Source organism: Callospermophilus lateralis, chromosome 4, assembly GCF_048772815.1.
Source record: "Callospermophilus lateralis isolate mCalLat2 chromosome 4, mCalLat2.hap1, whole genome shotgun sequence".
In the NCBI taxonomy this organism is placed as follows: domain Eukaryota; kingdom Metazoa; phylum Chordata; class Mammalia; order Rodentia; family Sciuridae; genus Callospermophilus; species Callospermophilus lateralis.
In genome coordinates, this window is record NC_135308.1 from 142,012,902 (window position 1) to 142,028,248 (window position 15,347).

The following is a 15,347-nucleotide window of genomic DNA, read 5'->3' on the forward strand; positions in this document are numbered from 1 at the left end:
AAATGGACTGAAAAGACCTGAGTTCATCATCAAAGACAAGATAATCAAGAACACTCAAGCCACTCTGAGAAACATTAGGTAAAAAAAATTACTATATTGTTTGCAGCCTTCCTAATGGTTTTAATAATGTCCTCGTTTTTCTTTCAAATTCAGTCAATTTTTCTCTGATGGAAATGTTACTCTTAGAGGGGAAAAAAAATCTTCCATAGAAATTTTTAGCCTTGAACATCAGCTTTGAACGGGGAGTAGCCATTTCCTTACATTGTCTTTCCAAAAGCACTTGCAAGACGAGTTTCTGTTGTGACATAAATTTCCAGATGAGAAAAATGTAGAAAATACAATAACAGGTATATAATTCATATATTATTACAGAATGTCCCTCATTTTAAATGGACACCTAATTAATGGACACCTAAGTAATCCACCTTCTGCAGAGACCATACTTCAGATTTTGAATTTGATTTTTCCCAGAACTACTGATATGCAATAAGATACTATCTGGGAATGCTGGGCAGCAGCAGAGAGCCACAGCTGCCCGTTAGCCACACGTTCACAAGGGTAAACAAGGACCATACACTGTTGCTAAGCTATGATGTTCAGTCAGTTAGATATATTAAGCACAGTTTTCAATTTAATGATATTTCCAACTTGCAATGGGATCATCAGGATTTAACCCCCATCGTAAGTTGAGGAGCAGCTGTATATATGCATAATAATGAGAGCCTCTGTAACATATGGTACAGAGATGAAATGCAGCCTTACCGAAGCAAACCCTGCAGATTCTTCATACTTAGTTTGTGCAATAACTGTTGCTATAGAAACATTAAATCCCCAACAGAATTCCTGGAAGTTAAAGATCTGCCTGCAGTCTTGTTTCAGATGCTGACTTGCTTGCTTGTTAAATAAAACTTGGCATTTATCGCATGGGAGATTTTATCTAGAAATACACCAGGATAACTACCTGTGATGCTAGGTGCAGGGCTCACAATGGGGAGAGGAGTCTTTCTATATACTAAGGACTAGTCTGGAAGGTGTATCAGGATTTTAAATTCTGTGCCTGTCTTGATCATTTTTCTCTTCCTGCATCAACACTTCCAATAATAAAAAAAAAAAAAATTAGCCCTAAAATAGGATTAACCCTTACTAAGCTGATGATGGGAAATTGCTTTGTAAGTAAAGTTGTTGCTCCATGTTAAGCAGATTAAGCTTTTCTAAATGCCAGTGAGGAAATCGCATTTTTCTATAGACACTTTGGGGTGTCTCTTTAAGAGTAATTTTCCCCCTGGTAATTATACAGCAGTTTGCTCTAAGAAAGCAGACTGATTAATTAGGAAGCAGCTAAATGAGTTCTTTTAAAATGTCTAAAAGTGTTCTTCTCTTTTCCTAAACCTTCTCAATTAAACTGACAGCTTTATAAAAGAATTCCCTTAGAAGTGAACGCATGACAATTAAATTGAACTCTTAGCATGGGCCTTAGTTCACCAAGGGAGTTTAAATCATCAGGAGGAGTTCTGAACACCACCCACATCCCTACCTTCCTCAATCCTGTGGTCTTCACTATTTGGACCCCTTGGGGGGAAACCCAGCCAAACTCCCTGTGGGCATTTTTGTCCTTAAGCTATGAGCTCAGGCTTCTTCTGAGATGACTGCCTGCTTTGCCAGCTGCTACTCATTAATCAACTTTTATCCATGTAGAGAAATACAAGATAATGTCCTCTGTGCTGTAAAGAAGGCAGTGGTAGGGAGCCACATCTTACCTGTGGGCTATTCATAGTGACTTCCTTCCCAAAAGTGCAGCATAGAAAAAGGACAGCAAAAGAGTAACTTTACAATGGAGACATCTGGCCACGCCCACCTGGGCCAGGGGATCAGGATCAACACCAGTAGTCATAAGTCACATCAATAGTTTGGGCCTTGGATACCATGTGATAAAAACAGCACTTTACCTCTGTGATGTTCTACCCCTTAAGTCCATGACTCTAGTCTAACTATGAGAAATAGATCAGAAAATTCCCAATAGTGAGACACGCCATGATATACCTAAGTACTCAACTGTCAAGGTCATCAATAACAGGAAAAGTCTGAGAAGCTGTCACAGTCAAGAGGTGCCTGAAGAGATGTGATAACCTGGTGTATTGTAGTATTCTGGGTGGGATCCTAGGGCAGAAACAGGACATGAGATCAAAACTAAGAAAATCTGAGTAAACTATAGACTTCCGTTAATAATAACCGTATCGATGTGGTTTCACTAATTCTAACAAAAGCAGCATACTAATATAAAATGTAAATAACAGGGGGAATCATATGTGGGATGGGAGCTACCATGGCAACTCTTTATATTTAGCTGCTCAGTTTTTCTGTATATCTGAAAATTTGTTAAAAACAAATAAACTCAATATAAATAAGGGGGAGGTGATTAAAAGGGGTCAGTGTGTGACACCCCAAAATATGCCACTTTGACCTCGGGTTATTCTAAGCTGAAGGCAAGTAAGAAAAAGCAAACAACTCTTTGTCCTTCCCCTTGCTAGACTCTTGTCAGCCCAGAGATGGTCACAGAGGAATCCACATAATAGACATGACTACAACTCTTCCCTGGTTTCCTCCACATATTGACCTTCCCACAGTTTGCCACCCTAAAAGCCTATGCCCTTTTCCTTTTGTCTTGTCACTTTTTTTGCAAATTTGTTGCTGTTAGGATGCTCTGTATTCCCTGCCCCTTTGAGTTACTCTTCTAAATTTCTCCCACGCATATGCACCCTGCATGTGTAGACACACTTCTCTGCTTTTCTCCTGTTAATCTGTTTTTTGACATACAGATTTTGTAGCGCCCCCCTCCGCCGCCCTTCCCCCAAACCACCACAGAGAACCTATGAGGTTTAGGGGAAAGGGTTCTTTTCCTCCCCTACTGGGGAACAATCTGAGGAGCTTGGGCAGCTAATGAAATCTGCAACTTCCAGTGTTTGCTTGCAGTCTGGACTCAAGTGAGAATGGGAACCATGGCGGCTTCACCTCTGTAACTCTGTGACCAGCTCAGCATCCTCATCATGAGCATGGATTTTCATCACAAATACATTTTGGGCCCCACACTGTGCTAAATGCTTTAGGTACATTATCTCAGATAGGTATTAACCCAATTGTCCAGATAAGGAAAACTGAGGCAGAGAAAGGTTAAGTAGTAATTGCAGGCAGTGATGGGATTTGAACCCAGGAAGTTTATCTTCAGAGTGCTGCATAGCACCACAGACAGACAATGTGTGCTAGCAATATGAAATAATTTTCTGGTCTCCCATGCTACATATCAGGTATGAGTCACTGGTTCTAAACATTTGAAAATCTGAGGTTGTTTAGCAGACCAGTTGATCTTCAGCCTTGGAAGATTTATGGTTCTTGAATTTATGGGTGAGTCTCCTACTCCATGACATGCAGTAATTTATAATATCACTGGAATGTTAGCCTGGAAATATTAAATGGAAAATTCTTAATTTTCATAAGTTTTAAATTGCACTGTTCTGAGTAGCATGATGAAATCTTGTGCTATTAAGTTCTGTCATACCTGGGACATAAATCATTTTCTGTCCAGTGTTTCCATGCTGTATATACTACCCACTTTTTAGTTACTTTGTAGCTGTTTTATCAACCTTCATGATATTACAGTGCTTGTGTGAACCAGACTCACCCTCCAAAAAGTTGGGTGGCTAGATTCCATTTAATTGTAGTTATTTGTTTTGAGTAGTCTTAGATATGACCCTGTAGAAGCTGGATGACCACATCTAACCTCCTTGGCTGCCGAGCATCCAGCAGCTGGGCATGCTGATGGAGGGTTCCTCTTTGATGAGAGAGTATAGTAGTGATGTTAATTGACAATCATGTATGTGAATTTCTTACTTGATGTCTAATTGACAGATCCTACAATATTGACTGCACATGCCATTAAATAGATATGAGCACTGTTTGAGCACAGGCCTAGATATTTTTCCTGTATGTTTAGACATCATGGTTTACTGAGGATAGTTTGAACTCATGACTATTGGCCCCATCCATAGTAAGTAGTTCACCCCATATGAGGAATGTGTTCCAAGACCCCAAATGGATGCCTGAGACTGTGGATAGTACTGATCCTTACACATACTGTGTATAATATGTATTGATACATACTACCAAAGCAAATATATTCATCAAAATATATTCATATTTCATACTCTGGTGCCTTCTTTGCCTCAAAGCTCTTGCACTTTGGAACAATTATTAAATAAAATAAGGGTTACTTGAACACAAGCACTGCAATATCATGACAGTGGATACGACAGCTACAAAGTGGGTAGCATATACAGCATGGAAACATTGGACAAAAAGATTATTTATGTCCCAGGCATGACAGAGTTTAACAGCATGAAATTTCATCATGCTACTCAGAACAGTGCAATATAAAATGTATGGATTGTTTTAAGAATGTTCCATTTAATATTTTCAGACTAACATTTGTTTTGGGTAGCTGAAATTACAGAAAGCAAAACTATCAATAAGGGGAAACTCATGTAATAATTAACAGTCTTTGTTCATGCTCACCAAGTGCCCAGTTTGAATGTTAATTTGTACAGTCAACATATCTATAACACAGAGTCCTCTGCTGCTTCCAAACTAAAACCTTCAGAGACCATGCCAACTGCTGTTCTAATATGTTAGTGACAGCTGAACCGCCACTTCCTAGAGCTTTGGTAAATAGAAAAAAAAAAAGTCTGAAAAAAAAAAGTGATTGTAAAAGAAATTGTGATCTCCAGAAATATGCTTCCTCATTCATTCCATGTGGATAACTATTTTGCAACTTTGATCAATTTCAATGACATTTCTTTTGCATGCAGTCAATAATGCAAAAAGGAAAAACATGTGCATTTTAAAAGAAACACTTTCTGACCATTCCCCTGAGTCCCAAAAACTAGATAGCTGCCCTTAAACAGTGACAGATGGCATCTTCCCCTATGAGGTCAGACAGCATGGTCACATGTGATGCCACACTGAGCAAGAGAACATCAATAGCTAATCTCTTGGAAGAGGGCCCAGAGCAAGAAAGGCTGGAGTTCAACCCCCATTTTCTCACCATTGAAATTTTCTTCAGTTCTCAACCTTGACACTCATACTCAACTGCTTTTTCGAATCTGATACCTTGTCTTACGCTGAGTGTTCAAAATTTTACAGTTCTGCCCTGTCACCTTTTACTCTAAAACTCAACTGTAATTCCTTACATTTCTCTTCTATTTCCATCATTCTTCTTGTTTGACCACATTTTTTTATTATTTGCAGGGTTAATATGATCACCAAACAACATGGAGTCTTACTCCCCCAAAATTTTTAAACTAGGCACCAGCTATTGGTTCCTATTATTTTTATCCCCAAGAATTCTAAGGTTTATTGGAGAATTCTAAGGTTTATTTTATTGCAACATTCTCTTTTCCCATGCCACAAATTTGTAGCAGTCTCCAAGAAATCCAAACATGCATTCAATTCTAAGCCTCAACAAAGGTTGTTGATAAAATGTGGTCTTCTATCTGGAAAAGACCATTGCTGTTAACTGTGGCCAAACTAAATGTAAAATTTGTCCTTGTCATATTATTTGTTTCTTTCTCTGTCTCCCTCTGATAAGCCATGGAGCTCTAAGGACAGGTACTCTAACCTGTCAACTAGAGATGGGTTCTGAAGATGGATAGTGGTGGTACAAGAGTGTAAATGTAGTCGATGCCACTGAATTGTGCTTTTAAAGTGATTAAAATGCTAAATTTTATGTGATGGATATTTTACCACAAGTTTTTAAAAATGTGGAACATACCAATCAGAAGCATTGGGGGAACGAGGACCATGTGTGTACGTGTGTGCATACATGTGTGTAGATGTTACAGGGCTCTATGACAAACAATGACTGAGAACTAGAGGAGTCACAGTTCCTGGAGAATTGGTTTCCCATTGTTAGATGGCCTAAAGATGCATTGGACTTTCATAAGGTTGGATGTGGGTGCTGCCTTACTCTCCCTCCAAACCAATGACTGGGTAAAGGCTGTCATGGAGCCACCAAAGACAAGATTTTCCTCATCCTAGATATGGAAAAAGGTGGTAAAAGCATTCATTTATTCAACAGATATCCATTGCACTCCTGCTACTGCAGTTCAGCATATATAATCTAATAAGAATCCGGAAAGCACTTATGGAGTACATGTGCATTCATTATATAATTTTCAATGCTTTTGTACATCTAAAATACTTAACTATAAAAGCTTTGATATTCTCACAAGCACCTTGAGTCTTGGTATCATGCAAACTTAACTTCATTTGCATAGAACCACAACAGGAATAAGGTCTAGAAGATTCAAAGCTAAATATGGATAACAACTGGAAGAGGGCCTGCAGGGGACCCCTTAGCAGGCAACTGTTGTGGTTTAGATATGATGGGATCTACATTATGGTCATTCCCACATGAAATGACATTACACAGGACTCAGCTGAAAAACAATATTACCCCATTTATATTTTTCACTTTGTCCTTTATACATATCTTAGTATAGTCCTTGTCATATTATTTGTTTTCTTCTCTATCTCCCTCTGATAAGCCATGGAGCTCTAAGGACAGGTACTCTAACCTGTCAACTAAGAGGGAAAGATGGAAACACAGTCATCAACAAAGTCCTAGCTCTCATGCATGCCTTACCTCTCTTTTTCTCTCTGTGGCATCTTCTAATTTCTTCAGTTCTGTTCTCTAAATTACTAAGTCTCATTGCAGCTGTATCTAATCTGCTGTTAACCCAGCCATTGAAAGTTTGAGATTCTTTGAATCCATTTCTATGTTTCCTGTGGTAGATCTGGAGCCCCACGTTTCTGTGCTACACAGGAGCTGAAAAAAACTACAGAGGGGACACTAAGCATACTGAAAGCCAGGAAATGGCCTCTTCCACCACACCTGGCTCTCAGATTTTTTTCTAAAGCCATTCTATGAGCCTGACAGAGCAGGAAATCTATTGGATTCATTTATTAAATTCCAGAGAGCTCAAAAAGAAGATATTTTCAAGGTCACCAAAAATGAAGAGTGTAAAAATAGGAAAAATTAGACGAAATGGAAAAGTCAACAAAGCATATTCACTTGGGCTTCTGATTAATGTGTATAATGTGGTAGATTTCTGACTGAATGATATCTAAAGTGTGTTGTCATTGTGTAGATAAAATTTGAGAGTGAATACCTAAATTCAGTAGACCCACATAGAACCGTTTTTCATCTTTAACGTGTGTTTGAGTTTTCACCAGGATATTAAAGGATCTCTATACTTTTTATTGTGTGGTATTCAGTGACTTTGAAACCATTCTTAAATTCACTTTTTTGAAATTTTAAAAAGCTGAGAGCAAAGTATCTTGTAGAACATAAAACAATCAGTATAAAGAATAATATATCCTGTTGTTTAAATGGTATCTCAGCCTATAAACAATAACATTAAAAATTTATACTTAGAAATATGTGGCACATAGAAAAAAAATTTTCAAAAACTACATATCTACTAATATTGTAGTCAAAATGTCACTAATAATATTTCATAATTTCTCAGTAGTTTTACCAAACTGCCTACATTTTATAATATATTAAAAACTTTTTTTTTGGTATCATTGATTGAACCTAGGTACACTTAAGAACTAAGCCATATCCTGATCTCCTATGTCCCTTTTATATATTTAACAGAAACAGTGTTTTGCTGACTGACTTAGAGTCTTGCTAAGTAACAGGCAATATTTCTACTTGGGGTCCTCCTGCCTCACCCTCCCAACTCACTGGAAATATAGGTGTGTACCACCATGGCTAACATATATTAATTAACAATTTTATGATTGATATTTGTTTCTCTTTGTTTTATAATAATCTATGATTATTTTGTATAAAAATTATACAGTGTATTTTGTGATGTACAATATGTACATAAACATGTATAGTAGTTACACAAAGGGTACAAGAAAATAAAGAGTCTGTGGTAAGGTTTTTATTTTGTATTTAGTAAACTCATATAATAATGACTCCAATTAAATTAAAATAATAAGATGGAAATCATAATTTCATAGCAACCAATATAAATAAAATATAGTGTCATTGAACTACTAGGAAATAATAAGCTGAGTGGAATAATTATTTGTTTAAAATTATTGATGATTCCACCAATTCTAATGGTTCAAAATAAGAAATAACTCAAATTTTCTTGAATGTTGAGATGAAAAATTTGTAGTACAATCATAAAATGCAAAAGCAGTAATCAATACAAAGGAACACATTATTGATGCACATATTCTTATTGACCCTCACAGATACTGTATAGTTCAGCAGCTCTATTTAAATTATATTGCATGATGTCAGGCAAAATAAAATTATAGTTTTATAATCCATTACAGTAACATCATTCTGGGAAGAAAAAATGTTGCATGTAAAAGGAAATGGTTTGTTGGGGGGATGGTGTAAATATTCTGTGCTTAAAAGCAGCGAGAGTTTCTACCATTCTATTTATTTAACCTGCATAATTTATTTCAATGACATTCAAGAATGTACATATGACCTCACCAAAATATAAATATAAAAAGTAAAGAGGCTAGCTTATGTTGGGAAATGGGTAAAAGTAAAGAAAAATTAAAAATGGCATAAATAAGCAGTTATTAAATCTGGGTAACTGGCATAATATTCACTTTATTTATATACATTTTACATTTATGCAATTAAACATTTCCATGCTATTAAGAACCTCTTTGTTAGTAGAATAAAACAGACATTATTACTGTATGTATGTGACTATATGACCAGTGTGATTCTACAATATATATACTCAGAAAAATGAGAAATTATATTCCATCTATGTATAATAATAAAAAAAAAATACTGTTCCCCCAAACAAAACAAAACAAAAAACCCTTTTTGCTTTTTGGGATCATACATGGAAAAACTGATTTAGTCTGACCTGAGCAAGGTTGATCCAAAACATGTTTACTTTTGAATAATTTCTGAACCTTTACATAAATGCTTTATGTGTTTTTATATGAGCATCATACTTTAATGGAAATTTTAAAAGTTATGTTTATCAAATAATTAGGTATCTCAGAATACTAGCAACAATTTGTGATTCAGTAAAAATCTAAAATTGGTTCACTTTCTATTTTAATATTTTATTATTCTCATGCATTTACCCTTGGGACATAAAATTTTATTTATTTATTTATTTAAATTTCAGCAACAATTTGGTAAACATTATTTTTTATTCATTTTTTTGTTTTTTCCCTTAGTATAGGAGATGGTAGTAAGCATCACCTTACCACTGTCATTATATATATTGAAATGACACAATGACACATTACTATGTCACCAAGCCTGTCCTTAAACTTGCAATCCGGCATTATAAGATAACTTCATTGCTAAAATTATTGGCATGCAGCCAAACATATGGCTTAATACGTTTTCTATAATATTTTATGCAATTAAATTTTTTGGTAAATGATGTGATTAATGATCAAGTCACTTAGAACTGTGTCCTGAGTATTTTCTCAGTAAATTTTAACTGAGTTTAGTGGGCAAAAATCAGTGTTTTAAAGGATATCAATAATACAATACAGGTACTCTGGTTTGGATAACTGCCTCATAATTGTCCATGTATTAAAGGTTTGTTCCTAAGGGTTTTTTATTTAGTGGAAACTTTACAAGAATAAAGCATATTGGGAACTGTAAAAAAAAAAAAAAAAAAAAAAAAAAGAAAGAAAGAAAGTTTGATATTTAGTCATTGTTTTTCTATTCTAGAAATACCATTTCTAAGCATTTCTAGTTTTTTTAAATAGTGTCACTTTGCTTTCTTGTGTTTTCAATTCTATCTTTTACTTATTTTAATTTCTACATTCTATATCTGATAATTCCATTACCCGAGGTTCATGGAAAAGGGGTGTGGTTGTCTTCCCCTACTTTTTTCTGCTAATAATAACTTGCTTACATAAGGTTGCCATTTCCCATGGTGTACACAAGTTTAATTGAGCTTTATCTATGGAAATGCTCAAAGCTTGGATTGAAAGTTTATCCCTTCAGGAAGGATTTTTTTTTTCTCCTTTAATAAATGCTTTGGAGTATTATAAAACTGAGGTCACATTATATTCGTTTTTTGCTTTGGAATTTCCAGGACTATACAAGCCAAACCCATATGCTAAGAGGCATATGGTCACAAATTTTGCTGGTTTTATCCATTCAGAACCTTGGTCAAGACTGACACATTTATTTCTCATTTTCTATTATAAAACAAAAGTTTTCTAGCTCACTTTTTCACTAGGTGTGTACCTTTAAGGGTCCCAGTTCTATGTAACATTCTTAGTGCCCCCTCCCTTCTGCCAGGCTAAGATCTTGCTTTTGTTCTCACAGAACCTTTAAAGCCATGTTCTTTGATTATGAAATTGGCAAAAATCTTCCAAACTTGACATTTCAATTTCTTTGTTTTGGGAACCCAAGGATTTCTCTTATTTTTACCTTTTTTTTTTTTCATTCTCACTTTGTACTTGAATATGTTTATTTCAAACTTCTGCAAGTGTGTTGAATGAAAGAGATTTCAAATCACTACCATATTGTACATGATAGGGCTTACTCATGCTACCCAGTAAGCTTTTATTACTGCTTTTGAAGGGTTTGCAATCTTTTGCAGCATTTATTTGGGGATATCTTTAGGAGGATATGAAGAAATATCTTCAAAAATGTGATTCTTCCACTTACTGTTCAGTTGGAAGGCATGTGACGGATTTTGTTGCCCCTCTATACCCAGTATCATAGATGTAAGCCTTGTTACTGTTTGTTAGACTAAGGGAACACAAAACCCAATTGAACTGCAAGAACTTAGTGAATTACATCTGAAAGATGGAGCAAGAAAACTACCTAAGAGGAAGTCTTTCAAGTAATGAAGAAGACACTTTCAAATATCATTCAGACTAGGAAATATTAATTTCCTAACCAAAGTTGGAGAATCCTTTTAAGCCACCTTATCACTAGGGAGGGCATCTGATAAACACTCTTTTCATAGAGAGGTTGGGTGACCAGTTCCCTTAGGATCATCTCCAAAGTTCATTTTAAAAAGCTGATTTCTTTATTATTATTATTTTTTATTTGTTCTTTTTAGTTATACATGACAGTAGAATGTATTTTGACATGTCATACATACATGGAGTGTAACTTCCCATTTTTGTGGTTGTACATGATGTGGAGTTGTATTGGTCATATATTCATTTATGAATATAGGAAAGTAATGTCCGATTCATTCTACTGTCTTTCCTATTCCCATCTCCCTTCCCTTCCCCCACCACACTCTCCCCTGTCCAATTTGGTGATCCTCCACTCATCCCTCCTCCCCTATTGTGAGTCAGTATCTACATATCAGAGAGAAAATTCAGCCTTTGGTTTCTTGGGATTGGCTTGTTTCACTTAGCATGATATTCTCCAACTCTATCAAATTCTATATTGATAAATTCTGTAATTTCATTCATTTTATGGCTGAATAATATTCCATTATGTATATATATCACATTTTCTTTAGCCATTCATCTGTCAAAGGGCACCTAGGCTGGCTATATAGCTTAGGTGTTATGAATTGTGCTGCTATAAACATTGATGTGGCTACATCATTGTAGTATGTTGATTTTAAGTCCTTTGGGTGTATGCTGAGGAATGAGATAAGTGGGTCAAATGTTGGTTCCATTCCAAGTTTTCTGAGGAATCTCCATACCGCTTTCCAGAGTAGTTACGCCAATTTGCAGTCCCACCAGCAATGTATGTGTGTATCTTTTTCCCCACATTCTTGGCAACATTTTTTGCTACTTGTATTCTTGATAATTGCCATTCTGTCTGGAGTGAGATGAAATCTCAGTATAGTTTTAATTTGCCTTTCTCTAATTGCTAGAGGTACTAAACATTTTCATATATTTGTTGACCGATTATATTTCTTCTGTGAAGTGTCTATTCCATTCCTTTGCCCATTTATTGACTGGGTTATGTGACTTTTTCTTTTCGGGGCGGCGGGGGGAGTGTTAAGTTTTTTAAAGTTCTTTATATATCATGGAGATAATGCACTATCTGAAGTGTAGCTGGCAAAGATTTTCTTCCATTCCATTGGCTCTCTCTGCGTATTCTTGATTGTTTCCTTTGCTATGAAAAAGCTTTTTAATTTGATACCATCGCATATATTAATTCTTTATTTTACTTCTTATTCTTGGGAGTCTTGTTGAAGAAGTCAGTTCCCAAGCCATCATAATGGAGTTTTGGACATACCTTTTCTCTAGTAGGCGCAGGTCTGTGGTATTATAGGCCCTTGATCCACTTTGAGATGAGTTTTGTGCAGAGAGAGAGGGGTCTAAATTAATTTTGTTGCATATGAATTTCCAGTTCTCCCAGCATCATTTGTGGAAGAGGCCATCTTTTCTCCAATGTATGTTTATGGTGCCTGCAAAAGCAGATTTCTAAGTACCACTTTCAGTCGTCTGAGGTAGAAATCGGAAATCTGTTTTTAACAAGTACCCCCTGGTGACTCTTAAGTACAGTGAAGTGGGAGAAGCTCTAAAGTAGCATATATTTTTATTTGAAAAGAGTCTATTGCCATAATTTCAGGATCCCCACTGATTTACACAGTAGGAATAAAAAGATCCAAACAAAATTTCTGTTTCCGTCCTTGTGACCAAAAGTCCTTAGGACTGTGTTGCATTAAACTCTAAACTTTGAGTCATGACAAAGAGGGACACAGAGACAGAAAGCCCTCTGTGGTTACTTCAGCAGCCTTACTGGACTCCCAAGACCTTGTACTTGGCCATGACAGGATGTACAAGTGCCTAGCCAGAGTCAGAGAAATAGACCCAGGACCACAAAAGAGTTGCTTCGGGAGCCAGAGCACAACTGAAACTTCCTTGCAGGTCCTCCTGGGGAGAATCGAATCCTTCCTGGTTGTCATTTAGGAAAGGATTGGTAATTAATACCAGAATCTCACTTTGTCTGAAGCCACATACTACTTCTGACTATTCGACATAGCATGTTTCACTTAACCATTACTGAGCTACATACATTTCCTTCCATTTTTTTTTTCATCTTTTTTTTTTTTTTAATATTTATTTTTTAGTTTTCGGCGGACACAACATCTTTGTTTGTATGTGGTGCTGAGGATCGAACCTGGGCCACACGCATGCCAGGCGAGCGCGCTACTGCTTGAGCCACATCCCCATCCCCATTTCCTTCCATTTTGTGGGTTTGTCTTTATCCCTAAATTGTCCTTATAAAACCTGAGTTGAGAGAATACCTTCTGGAAACTTTCTACGGGCACACCAGAATCGCAGTCCTACTACGCAGAGCAGGTATGAGGCACATCTACCGAAATGGTGACTGTGCAGTAATCCCGGGAGCACTAGAAGAGGGAGGAAAAAATGACAGAATGTGGAAAGAGTGTGTGTGAGCGTGACTTTGAGAGTGGGGCATAGTCAACTGATAAGGCAGAGGATTAGGGTTAGAAAACCTAATAATTACAAGTGCAATAGTCCTTTAAGGAATGCCATTAAGATGAAGTCTTTTAAAGAATGCCATCCATTTGGAATGGTTCTGGGGAAAAAAAATTAAAGGAATTTCAGATGAAGAACCTTGCTGTAATTGTTGCTTTAAGCACCATTTTTGGTTTACAAATTACATGCCATTTTACAGACAACTAAAGAAACATGATCCAACTGTATTATTCTGTTAGCCCATGTTTTAACATTTCCATATGGTTAACATCAGTCGGCTGGTTTCTTTAGAAACAATTAAAAGTCTTGCCAGACACACAAGAAACCATGTGCGCATGTTTTCTGCTTGCTAGTGACATTTCATCCCCTCCCCAACCTTTTAGTCTTTAACAAATTACTCAGCCTGCTGGAGCAGGATCCCTCAAAGGCTGGGAAATGACAGCCCTCGTCTGAAATCTCCTTTCTTACCACAACCCAAATTGGGCCTTTGGGCAAACAGTAATGCAGGAAGAAATCTGTTTTATTTCTGTGGCACCCAAATGACAGTATTAGGAAACGAAATCAGTATGAAAAACAGCAGGATGGTCTTGAAATGCAGCATACCCTTCAAAGTAAAGGAATTGACAGGAAGTCAATAGAATGTGGACTCATTTTGGAGATTGGGTTGATCAAAATAGGCTAAGGTTTGGAGCAATAATGTCCACTCCCAAACTTTAGTGGCTTAATATTGCAAAGATTCAGGTTGTCACTTGGAGGTGGAGGGGAGGGTTGGGGGGAGAGTGTGGGGGGGATTTCATTGTCAAAGTCATCACCCTGAGCCTCAGGCTAACAGAGAAGGAACCCTCTGGGAAGTTGTTAATCAACATGGCAGAGGGGCCAGAGAAAGGGTGAGGTTTCCTACAGACATCATCTTATTTAACCTTTTGTCCTTCAGTGATACAGGTAGAAAAGCCCTGTTTTATAGAAGGGGAAACAAGTTTAGAGTAGTTCAAGAACTTACTCAAAGTTAGAATTCAATTCTAGATCAGTCTGAATGGTAGCCGCCAGCCTACCAGCCTACCTATTGGTGCCTGCAATAATCCTGGTAGTCATGTTTTTGTGTAATCCCCTCCCCTTGAGTGTGGCCTGGACCTAGTTACTTTCTAGTGAATGGCACATGGCAAAGGTGATGGAATATTGCTTCTGGGGTTTGCTTGCAAGAGATACTAACCCCACTCTGTTGGCAGGCTATTTGTTGCTACCTTTGATGAGTCAAGCTCATGTCCAAGAACCAAGGAAAACCTCAGTCCACAGCCCTAAAGGATCTGAATCCTACCAACAACTGTATCCATCAGCATAGAAGCTGCTCCATCCCCATTGGACCTTTCAGATGAGAAAGGTCCAGCCCTGTTCACCACCTTGATTGCAGCTTCATGAGAAACTCTGAAATATTTCAGATGATCCATCTAAGCCACGCCCAGATTCCAACCCACAGAAACTGTGAAGTAACAATTGTGTGTAGTTCTGTTTCTGTCCCTGTTCTGGTGATTTGTTATGCATTTGTAAGTCACGCACTGGCTACAGCGCCCGTGCTCTTTCCCTGCATGAGTTAAAGCCTTTCTTTTGCACAGTGCATCTCTGTTCTCCATCTTGCATTCCTTGTTTGGGTTGTTGACATCTTACACATCCAGTCCCCTAACCCAGAAACTTGAGACTCTTCCTGGATACCACCCATTCCCTCATTCTTGGTAACAGTCACTACATCTTAAATGTCCATTATCTCCTCTCCAATCCCACAGTTTAGGTCGGGCCTCGATTGTCTCTTGCCTGGACCACTTCTATGGCTCCTGTATGCCTGCTCTTGC